General features: G+C 41.8%; 1 protein-coding gene across 2 annotated transcripts in view; it reads left to right on the forward strand.

The window, feature by feature from the left end:
- The first annotated feature begins 1,058 nt into the window (after window positions 1-1,058).
- Window positions 1,059-12,154, forward strand: part of SPIN1 (spindlin 1) — a 114,628-nt gene continuing 103,532 nt past the window's right edge. The window contains exon 1 of one of the 2 annotated variants that reach the window (XM_036740894.1): window positions 1,059-1,164. The gene's annotated coding sequence lies outside the window, so the exon portion shown is untranslated. Of the gene's footprint in view, window positions 1,165-1,209; window positions 1,581-12,154 lie in introns of those variants that run through there. The other variant, XM_036740893.1, reaches the window with a different exon arrangement.

The raw sequence follows: 12,154 nt of genomic DNA on the forward strand, positions 1-12,154 counted from the left end.
CATAGAGAGGACAGTTAAACTACTGGAAGCTGATGGAGAAGGAGGAACAGAGAAGAGAATAAGAACTATTTCTTGTTTGACTGATAGGATAGTTTTGTAGAGGATAGTAATAGTACAATAGTTGTAAAATAAAACATGATTACAAACCTAAGTTGTCTAATGCTTTCAGGGTTGGTCTTAAAGCCAGAGATTGTTTCAGTAAAAAAAAAAAACAAAAAAAAAACACCTCCTAGGCTTAATGTGAAAGTGCTAGATTCCAAAATTGTGAAGGGGAGGGAGTGTATGCCCGGGGCGGGGGGGGGGGGGGGGGGGGGAGAAAAGAATGTTTTGGTGAGCACCTTAGAATGGAATAGTTGGAATGGTCCACCTTAGTGGGAATACTTAATAGCTTATAAGGCCGACTTCAGCAATCAGATATTTCGTAGATTAAAATCCTCCGAGAACGAAGCTTAAATTGAGTAGCACAGAGCAGATCTGTTCTCTGCCATGGAAGGTTCATCTTCTTACAATCCTAGCCAGAGTTTCAGAAATGCAATTACCTTTGTATTCTGATTTGGTAGAGGTTTATACGCGAATTAAAACAACAGAGACCAGAATCTTTTTAAATTTTGGATTTAAAGGGAACATCTGCAAATCGCCTTCCGACTAGCCATTGGATTTTAGGAAAACCTGCCTCCACGATTCCTTCACCTCCTAAAGCCCTGGAGCATGAATGACATTCCTCTAGTTCGCCGCAGCGATGTCACTCCTCCCCCATCTTCCAGTTTCCCTCTAATTCCTTCGGCCACTCCCTCCTCCCACCAGGTAGCAAGGGCATGGAAGGAAAAAAAAAAAATCCTGCTGCTTTCTCTTTGCGGCTGCGCAGCTCGATCCCGGCCAGACTGGCGAGGCTGTTGGTTTCCTACGCTCTCCCTGTCGCATTTCGGTGGGCTGAATGCGCCTGCGCTCTAGGAGGCTGGCGACTGGGGAGGGAGGGGGGAGGGGAGCCGTGTGTGGGAAGTAGAAGGTGGGGGAGGGGAAAGCTGGGTGTCTGGCTTTGGTTTTTGGGAAGGGGAGGAGGGGCCGTGGGTATGGGTGAGCGTGTTTTGAACAGCTCGATGCGGGCGGCTCACTATTTGGCAGGAAGGTGAGGCCTCTATCCTGGCAGGGACGCCAGAGCGGAGAGTAAGACACGGAAGGAGGGGAGGAGGAGGAGGAGGAGGAGGAGGAGGAGGGGGGTGGGTGGGGTGGGGATCCAAATGTGGCAGAGAAGCCGCCGTGGAGACGGAGGCGGAGGGGGGGCGAGAAGCGAGCTGGAGCCGCCGCCACCATCGCCGCCGCCGCGGACAGGCAGCAGCAGCAGCAGGAGCAGCAGCGGCTAAGAGGCCGAGTTGGGAAGTTTGAAACCCCGGGAGCAGGGGTGGGTGAGGGCAGCGGCGGCGGCGTCCGGGGGCGCAGGCGGGAAGCCCCCCCAAACCGTCCCTGGGCAGCCTCGGGGGGGCAGTTTGTAAAGCTGCAGCCGCTCCTAGCCCGGCTCTTCCCGCACCGAGGACGGAGACCCAACTCGGGGGGACTCGCTCCTCCAACCCGCACCGGCCCAGGTAAGCAAGGAGGCGGCCTCGGGGGAGGGCGGGAGCGAGCCGGGGTGGAGACCGCGGCAGCCCCGGGGGCTGCTCCTCCGTAGCCTGGGGAACAGTTCCGGAGGGAGCAGCGGTGTCGTTGTTCCACCTCCTGCGCCCGGAGGGAGGCGCTGTCCTGCCTCCTCCACCCCCCCCCCCTACCCCCACGCCTCGGGGACCTCTCTGCCCCGCCGCCTCCTCTGTTCTCCTGCGCTGTGCCGAGGCACCCCCACCCCCCTCCTTGTCCGGGTCTCGGTTCTTTGTCCCACACACTCCGCCCCAATCTTTCTCTTCTTTCCTCCCCCTTACCTGCACCTCACCATCTCCCCCTTGTGGTGATGCTCTAGCTCCCCTGGTCTTAGGCCCCTGCGGGGGATTGGTTCGGGCTGGGGGAGGGGGGCAGATATGAAGAATTTGTGTTTGTCGTCTTTTCTTTCCCCTGGAAGTCGGGGTGGGGGGGAGGGGAGTGGGATTTTTTTGGGGGGGACGGCAGGCGGATCTGGCAGAATGGGGCTGCATTGCAGCAGGGGCGGGGTGTTGTGCGTTGTCGGAGCTGTGGCGTTGGTGCTAGTGAGAGGTTGAGACTGGAGAGGGAGCTGGTGTTGACGCTGTTCCCGACTCTGGAGTTCACATACACTGATTGCGGGGCTTGAAGTTGCTGGAGCAAAGGGGGAGGGGGAGGTGCGTGTGTGAGTGTGTGTGTGTGTGTGTGTGTGTGGGGAGAGGCAGGCAGGCATTGCTGGGTTCCTTTGTCTGCTGCTGCTTCTCCACTGTCCCCTTCTTTCCTTCTCCCTCTTGTCTGCACCCCCTCCCCTTCCCCTCCCCTCAGCCCATCTCTTCTCTCTCCGCCCCCCCCCCCTCTCCCCCCCGCCGGCCCCCAACTCCCCCTTTCCTGTATCAAGACTCGAAAGCGCTATTGCAGCCGGAGCTTTGTAAATACTGGACCAACACACACACACACACACACACACACACACACACACACACACACACACACACACAACATGGCTGACGCGGTTCCCTGGACTCCGACAGCCTCGACGCCTCCCTCTGTCTCAGCTTCTTAGGCTCCATTCCCTCCTGCTTTTGTTTCCTTTTCCTACTTCCTTTCGTCTAGCATCTCCTCCCCCTCTGCTCTCCTCCCCCCTTTCCAGGAGGAAGGAGATTCGCCCTCTTTATTGCGTGCATGGCGGGATTTCAAGGGTAAGGTCCTTGCTTTGGAGCATTCGCCTTTCGCTTGTTTGCAAACAAAATAAATCAGAAACGAAAGGGGCTTTGGATTGTGTGAAAGGCTACGGAAGCAGTGGGTTATGGGGTGAGCTCTGTAATTGAGGGTAGATTGCTGTCTGCGTATTTTTTGGGGGGGGGGGAGGAGAGGGTGGAGAATGATGCACCAAAATTGTTGGCAAAGATAAAATATTCTAGTATTGCAAAATACCGTGGGGCCATTTTTCTTTTCAGGATGCGACTCATTCATTGCAAGATTTCAGTAGCAAAAATAACTATCAATTCCATCATAAGTGTTTGTGGGATAAAATTACGACGACTCTTCCAGTATATCTGTTTTTTCCCCTCCCTAATACTGTGTCTTCACTGTTTAAGGGGCTGTCAGGACCATATTATTCAGGGATCGATTTTAAATCTCAGCAAAGTCTGTTTTTCAGTGTCGACTTTTTTATGGATGGACCTACTCTTGTGACTATTATTACATCAAATCCAAGATGTATTGTTAGTTAATCACATTTCGAGGCCTCCACCCCAGTAAGATTGTTAAGTGTAACTAGCAAAGGCATGTTTTCTGTTGCTTCCAATAAAATAGACTAGCATGTATCTCTTGCTCTCAGAGCATTGGGCATTGATAGCACCCTCTCCTGGTTTTACTAAGACGGAAGCAGTCCCTTTGCTCTTTTTACTACTACGTTAATGGTGGTTAAAGTAAATTTCTTTTTTGTATACACTTATCTGATTTAAAATGACCTTGAGCATATTTTGCTGAGAGAGAGAGAGAGAGAGTGTGTGTGTGTGTGTGTGTGTGTGTGTGTGTGTGTGTGTGTGTTTTAAGGGGGAGAAGAGGCTGGACCTGTGATTTTATTGACACAGGAAATTCCCCATGAGGAAACAGATTGGTACCTGCTTTCTAACTTGGTCTTAGTTCTTACTTAACCTGGGGTCTGTGAACTTAGGTTTAAAAAATAACTACATGCTGATATAATTGGTTTCCTTTGTAATCCTGTGTGTTTTATTTCAGATGTTCATGACACACAAAGAAGGTTAAGAATCCCTGTTTTAGAGAATTGCTTAGGATGACATTGGAGGTCAGACTTGGACCCAAGTTTATCTAACTTTGAGACTGACTCTGAATTCACTTATGTCTTAGCTACTAATATCTACTTCTCTATTTGTCCATTTAATATTATAAATAATAAAATAACGTAAAGTGAATTGTAAAGCTGGCAATAAATGCCATCATGAATGTTTTAAGAGTTTGGGTAATAAGGCTGAAAAATATCATTAGAAGCTGTCACTCCAAAAGATTGCCTCACTTTACCATTTGATATAAATGTAGTCTAAAATTTCTTTGTGTGGTAGTACATGAGCTATCAAAAAAATAAATGAAATACTATGTAACTTTTTTGTTAGAAGTTTCTAGAAGGAACTATGTTTTTTATATCGGGACAGATGAGAGTTCTGTAATTGGTTTTTGCAAAGCTTTTGTTATTGATAAACACCGATCTTGGCTTTGGGGTTAACATTTAGATACAGTGTTTATAAGTACTCACTTAAAGGTTGTAAAGTTTCACAAAGAGGTCATAAAATATTTAGCTTGCGTGGGTATTTCAAAATGGACAAAAATAGTAATTCATAGTAGAATTTTCATTACCCAATATGGTGATCATTTTATCCTAGTAAAAGGATATATGTCAAGTTAGGTCATTCCTCATTAATACTTATTTAGGTCTTAAAGTTAAATTTTTGACTTTTGATTCTTTGCTATTACTTCTACCAGTTGCCCTTTTGAGCAGTGATGGCTGAAAGGAAACGCCATATAAACAAACCTAAAGTGCTATGGAAATATAGACAGAGTACACTGGTAGTGTTACTATTACTCATAATAATTAAATGTCTGGAACAGAAATAGCTAGACAAAATTAAGGTAGAAGTAACTAAATTCACCACATTTAAAGCTATTTCTTTAGACCTTACAGTTCTGGAATGTAGCGAGTCTGTTTCACATAATGTTTTTAATGCCAGTTGATAAGAAAATATTAGTACTTTGTGTCCTTGCATATTAACTAAATTTTTGGTTGTCTAGGCTGCTTCTGTACTTTGAAAAATTGAGGCTTCACTGATGGTGCGTTTTGGAAATTTATGGAGATTGCTCCTGATCTGGCTCTTTGCTGAAATGAACTGTTGAAGTTTGGATCAGATTGATCTGATGAGCGCCTGACAGTCTTAAGAAATAATACTGTCTGTCATGTTCATATTGGCAATAGGTTGTGTTCTACAAGTTCCTTTGTAAGTTGGTTGTAAAAAGGAATGAATTTCTTCTTGGAAGCCATATAAATGGTGGTTAGGTTTCTTAGGCATCTCATGAAGCTGAACTTGGGTATGAGATTGGTCAAACTTACATCATAGAGCAGCAGAGATAGAATAGCAGTGAGGGACTGTTATACTTGACTTGGACTTAGAAGATTTGAGTTCAAGTCCCAGCTCTGGCATTTATTAAACATGTTGTTGGGTGCTGGTCACTTAACCTTTCTGAATCTCACTTTCCCGTCTAAAAGATAGGGATAATAATATGAGTACTACATATCAATCTTTGTTTTTCCTTATTTATAACTTTTTCCCCCATTACATTGCGATCTGGTGTTATCTTGATGCTGAAATATGTCAAAAGTGTGGACAAAATAATTTTTCCCACAGGCTGTCATTAAATTTCCACTGATGGGAACAAATAGAATGGCATTTAAAGCACTTAGACTAAGCCACAGCTATCTTTGACTTTATAAAGCAGGCCTTTTAAATTCACTTTTGCCGGTTTTTCTACAGTGATCCTCAAGTAGGAGAGGAGACAACTCTCCTGCTTACCTCTTACCTCTCGTCAATCTGGGAGATTCCTGGACCCAACAGGGCCCAGGCTGCTACAACATCCAGGTCAGAGACACAGACACTGTGTTTGGAAGGATGAGATAGAGTGTATGTTTAGCTCTCATGGGTTCAATCTCTGTGACTAACACCTGAATCTCCTTAGGTAGCCTTAGTCTCTCTTCTGAGCTTTAGGCTTTCATTTCTACTTGAATGTTCCACTGGTAACTCAAACTCAGTATGTCTAAAACGTTACTCATCTTTTGTATCAAACCTACTCTTCTCTGTTTCCTCTTTGCTTTCAAGAATGTTAGCGTCCATCCAGTTACCCAGGTTTGAAGCTTCAGAGTTATCTTCTACATACCATACGTATCCAGTCAATTGCCTAATTTTGTTTTCAATCTCCACAGCATCTCCATCTCCATGCTTATATAGCCCTCATAACCTCTGGCTGGGGATATTGGAATAGCCTCTTATTTAGTCTTCCTAGCTTAAGTCTCTCTGTTCCAATCTATCCTCCATCTAGCTGCCAAAGCTATTTTCTTAAAGTGTAGGTCTGACCATGTTATCCAACCCCATTTAATAAATGGTAATATCTCCTCTTATCTCTAGGACGGAAAGCTCTTCTGTTGGGCCCTTCCCTGCTAGATCCCTTCTTATCTTTACATCCTTCTTGCAAGGATTCTAGAGCTAGAGTAATGCAAATTAGAATAATCTTGAGTGATCCTATCATCACCCTGGTTTTATAGAATCAGATGTTTTCCTTGTCTACAGCCTTTTTCATTGCCTAGCTTCCATTTTTGAAATGCTTCTCCCTAGCTCCTTTTCTTCCTCCCTCCTCGGAATCCCTGATTTCCTTCAAAATTAAGTTTCATTACCACCTTCTACATAAATCCTTTCCTGATCCCCCAGGAGTGCACTCCTTCCCAAATCTACCCTGTGTATTTACATTTTTTTGAACATGTTATCACCTCCATTAGAATGTAAGCTCCTTGAGAGCAGAGGCTGTTTCACCTTTGTCTTTGTGTGTCTAGTGCTTAAACAGTAGATAGCACATAGTAGGTGTTTAATAGATGCTAGCCAGTTGTTTGATTAACATATCTATCCTTGTGGTCATTTTTCTAATGGTACCTTTTGGTTTGCCTCTTTAAACTCCCTCCTTAGAAGAAACTCTCATACTGAAATTGTGATAATTAATGTAAGAGAGGTAGCGTATTACTGGACTTGGAGTCAGACCATTCAGATTCTTAGGCTTAGCCCCAGTACCTGGCACATGGTAGGTACTTAATAAGTACTTACTGAATTGAATAGCTTCTAATATTGACACTACCACTTATTAGTTGTATGACCTTGGGCAAGTCACGTAACACTAGAGAACTAAAGCTGGGAATAATTAATAGATTCAAATTAAATAGTATTTGTAAGGTTATTTTTGACAATCCATAAAGTCTTACATAAATGTAAGCTATATTTATTTCACCTCCCCTTACAGATTATGTCTACCTCTAGTGAGTTCTTTCTGTCTTCCAGTCTGATATCTTTCTTTGTTCTTTTCTTCACCATCCTTCACCATGGGTACAAACTATTTTTCCTTCTAACTCCAATAAATCCTAATTTGTCCTACCTTACTTTGGCATCCACTTTTCCTGTTCACTGTGCTTTTAGTGTACAGTAAGATTCCGTGGTGTCCTTATGCCCACCATGTAATCCCTTCATTGCCCTTTGGGTAACACACTTTTTATTTCTTGAAGATTGTGGTGTTTCATGATTTGTAGTATCAAAGTATCATTGGAAATACATTGAAGTTGAGAAGCGATAAGATTGTGCCTATTGAAAACATTCCAAATGAAGTCAAGCCAGTTCTCTTCCTCTTTTTCAATTCTGGATGAAGTTTATTGTTTATCCAATTTTATATCACAGTCTCAATAACTGTAAGTCACAGTACACTCTGTTTTCCCTGTGTGGATAGTTAGGTCAGACTGAGCTGTTTGAAAGGAGAATCTGCAACATTCCAGGACTTGAACAGTTAATATCAGTTTCAATTGGTAGCTGGAGGGTGGACCTCACATTGGGAATCCATCTTTAATTTGGACCTTGTGTAGGCCTCGGCCTTCTTCCATGACTGTAACAAATATCTTTGTCAAGCACTTGGGTACTTTTTTATGTGTTTCTAAATACTACTAATTTCATGCCCACTTAAAAAGTTTCTGCTGTTTGCCACGTAAGTAAACATTTATTAAGTACCTACTATGTGTAATCTACTGTTTTACAGCTGTTTCTGTCAAGAAATCACATTAAGGTATTTTGTTTTATAGCCACTTGACCTTCATTGTGGTACTCAAGGTGTTAGTAACCTGAAGTAGAGCATGTTAGGACCATACCTCTTGTCTCAGGACACTTCCTTTGACTCTTCCACCTCCTTTAATTTTAACATCGTTTACCTGTCAGAGCTCTCTTAAATCTGTTCTTCAGAATTTTTTCTAGTTTAAGAGTCTCTTAGTTCATCCACATGGAATGTTTTTTTTTTTTAAATTTGTAAAATTCAACCAAGCTTTATGTTTCTGGGTACATGTATATTTTATGAGAGTTTTTACACACAAGGTTTTCTAGACCAGGGGAACTTAACTTTTTGGGGATTTGGGGGTAAACTTTGCATTAAATAACTAGTAAATATCTGGCATTCAAAATCTATAAGGAATTGACAGTGTTTATAAACTCTTTTGGTAGTCTGGTGATGCATATAGACTTAGAATTTTTTTAAGCGCATAAAATACAATACGTAGAATTATGAAAGTGAATTGTAGACCAGATAGGCAGGAATGTCATAAAAATTTTAGAGAGTAGTTTAACTGTCACAGTTAAACATAATGTTGATTACATAAAATAAAAATGTTTTGCATAAATCAAATTAGCACAGTTAGAAGTACAAGAAAAAGTAGGATTTGGGAAGAAATTTTGCATTAACAACTATAAATGTCTGGCATTGAGAACCTAGAAGGGATTGACAGACCTATAAGATTCAGAACCACATCCTTCCAATCTAATAATTTGCAAAAGAAGAACCAATCCATGATTAAGCACCTGAAAAATATCCACAATCACTAATCAGAAATAAAAATCAAAGCAATCCTAAGCTAGTATAACTATCAAATTAGCAAAGATGGGAAAACTGCCCCTTAAGGTTTCTGTCCTGGGACCTTTTCTCTTCTTACTGGTGGTGTCAATCTCAAATAGAAACCGATCTCTGCAGCCATATATTAACTTAGAAAACCACAAATTAACATTATCTATGTTGTATTTTGTTAAACATTTCTTAGTTACTTTTTAATATGATTTGGGCCTCAAGTTTTACACCTCTGGGGGCAGCTAGATGGCACAGTGAGTAGAGCACCGTCCCTGGAATCAGGAGTACCTGAGTTCAAATGTGACCTCAGACACTTGACACACTTACTAGCTGTGTGACCTTGGGCAAATCACTTAACCCCAATTGCCCTGCCTTCCCTCCTTCAAAAAAACCCCAAACAAAAAGTTTTTCACCTGCATTTCACTTGATCTCAATTGAACTCATGGCATTTCTAATTCTAATGATTCTCAGATCCACTTATCCAGCCTTAACTTCTTTCCTAATCTCCAGATTCACATCTGCAATTGCCTATTTTTGAGACAACTTAAACTAGATATCCTATAGATATGTTAGATTCAGCATGTCCAAAACTGAACTCATTATCTTTTTCTCCAAGCCATCTCCTTTCCTAAGCTTCTCTATTATTGTCTTTTACTACTGCCATCCTCTCACTCACTCAGGTCATCCTTCATTCATCACTCCCTGTTCCTCGTCCCTTCCCCCATTCAATCTGTTGCCAGTCTTGTCAGTTTTACCTTTGTAACATCTCTCATATGCCCCCTTCTTTTCTCTGACACTGCTGCCACTGCTCTTTCAAAGGCCCTCATTATCTATACCCAGACTATTTCGATAGACTGCCTGCTCTCTCCCTGCCTCAAATCTCTTTCCACTTGGGTCTATCCAATAAGCTATCAAATAGATCTTCCAAAGGTGCAGATCTGATCATGTCGTCTTTTGTTCTGTACACTGCAGTGACCTTCTTTCACCCCCAGGATCAAATATCTAGAATCCTGTTTGACATTCAGATCTGGCCCCCTCCTGCTTTTCCAGTGTCTTATGCCTGATTCCTCTCTACATTCTATAATCCAATGACACTGGTCTCATTGCTGGTGCTTAAATAATACACTCCATCATCTGACTCCACAGTTTCATAGGCTGCCCCTCATGCCTAGAATGTTCTCCATCCTCATCTCTGTCTCCTGGCTTCTTTCAAGTCCCAGCTAAAATCTTATGTTTTAAAGAAGCCTTTCCTCATCTTTAATGCTAATGTGTTTATTCTACTCATTACCTCTAGTTTATCCTTTTTATAGCTTGTTTGTACAGTTATTTGCATGTTGTCTTTCCCATTAGACTGAACCAACTGAAAGCAGGAACTGTCTGGTGCCTTTCTTTGCATCTCCCACACAGAGCACAGCGCCTGGTACGAGGAGGTGCTTAATAAATGCTTGTTGACTGGATTGAAGAGGTTGTGGGAAGACAAGTTTGCTAATTTGTTGCAGGTGAAATTGTAAAATTATTCATAACCTCTTAATTTAGGTATTCTACTGGTGGAATTTACAGTCTCAACAAAGATTGGCTAGAACATCAATATGGCTAGAAGAGACTAATAGTTATTGATTGCAAGAAGAGATAAGTGCTTCCATAATATTTTTGATAATAAAAAGTGGGAAACAAAATCATGTCATTTACTGAAGGATGGCTGAACATACTATGGTATGAAGATAATGGACTATCACTACAGTATAAGCAAAGATGAATATGAAGGATTCAAAGAATCATGAGATCATAAGAGAAAAGGTTCAGATCTGGAAGAGAAGTTGGAAATCATCTTAGTCCAACCCCATCATTTTGTATATTAAAAAACCTGAGGCTTAGAGAGAAGGGATTTGCCAATTATCTCCATTGGTATGTACTAGATCTAAGATTTAAATCCATGTTCTCTCACTCCCAAGTCCAGTGGTATTTCTTCTGAGTCAGACTATTCCCCTATTTGTTTGAAATGAAGCAGTGTGGGGGAAAGAAGGAAGGGGATGTGGGATCAGAACCAAAAGAACAATGTACACAGTGACTGCAACAGTGTAGATAAAATCATTACACAGAGGAAGAAGATACCTGTCATTAAATACAGTGGTCCATGTACAGTATATCAAAATTAAAGGATATATCCTTTTTGTCTGTGCTTTTTGTACTTGTGAAATTGTAACCATTCTGGAAAACAATTTAGAATTTACTGGTTTTATATTCCAAATAGGTGAAAATATTCATTGTATCACCGTTTGTATTTTATTGGAAACAAAATGAACACTTGATAGTTGAAGAATGTCTGGGCAACTTAGAATAGGAATGTAATGGGGTAATATTTTATAGGAACTAATGTTAAAAGTTCTGTTGTGTGTAAATGTGGAAAAATACTAAATTAAAAAAAATTAAAAAAAATTTTTGCAGGAATTCAGAGAAACTTTGGAAGACTCCTATGAGATACAGAGTGAAGCAAGGGAACAAGCATTTATTAAGTGCCTACTATGTGCCAGACACTGTGCTAAGTGCTTGATAAATATTAACTCATTTGATCTTCACAACAACCCTGGGAAGTGTGTACTGTTATTGTCCCCATTTTACAGTTGAGGAAACTGATGCAGACTGATTAAGTGACTTGCCCAGGTTCATCCATCTAGTAAAGTGGCTGAGGCTGGATTTGAATTCGGGTCTTCCTCACTCCAGGTCCGATGATCTATGTAGTGTGCCACCTAGTTGCTTAAATGGAATAATAATAATATATATGTATAGATATGCACATATATAACTTATAAATGTGATTAAAAACAGCATTAAATGGCAGCCTAACTCAGGGTAGTTTCCTGGACTAATCTTGGTCTCAAAGAGCAGAGGTCGAAGCTTATATTTGCTGTCAGATCTAATCCTTTTTTTGGTCAGTTTTGCTTTCATTTTATAGGAGCTGGTTCATGGGAATATGTGTGGGAGGTGGGAAAAGGATGGTAAACCTTAATAAAATAAAAGGCACATGGTTTCTCTTTTTTTTTGAGGGGGGAAGGCAGGGCAATTGGGGTTAAGTTACTTGCCCAAAGTCACACAGCTAGTGTGTCACGTGTCTGAGGTCACATTTGAACTCAGGTCCTCCTGACTCCAGGGCGGGTGCTCTACTCACTGTGCACCTAGCTGCCCCCATTTCTCTTAATAATAGACTCTTTTCCAGTGATGTTCTTTGTAGTTCAGTTTGAATGTTGAAAAGTGTCTATTTCAAAACCATAACAATTTTCAAAAAATTGTTCATGCAACTGGTTAAAATCCCATCTCTACCTAAGAAATGTTTTTCTGTTGTGTGTAT

This window comes from Trichosurus vulpecula, chromosome 1, assembly GCF_011100635.1.
Source record: "Trichosurus vulpecula isolate mTriVul1 chromosome 1, mTriVul1.pri, whole genome shotgun sequence".
NCBI classification, from domain to species: domain Eukaryota; kingdom Metazoa; phylum Chordata; class Mammalia; order Diprotodontia; family Phalangeridae; genus Trichosurus; species Trichosurus vulpecula.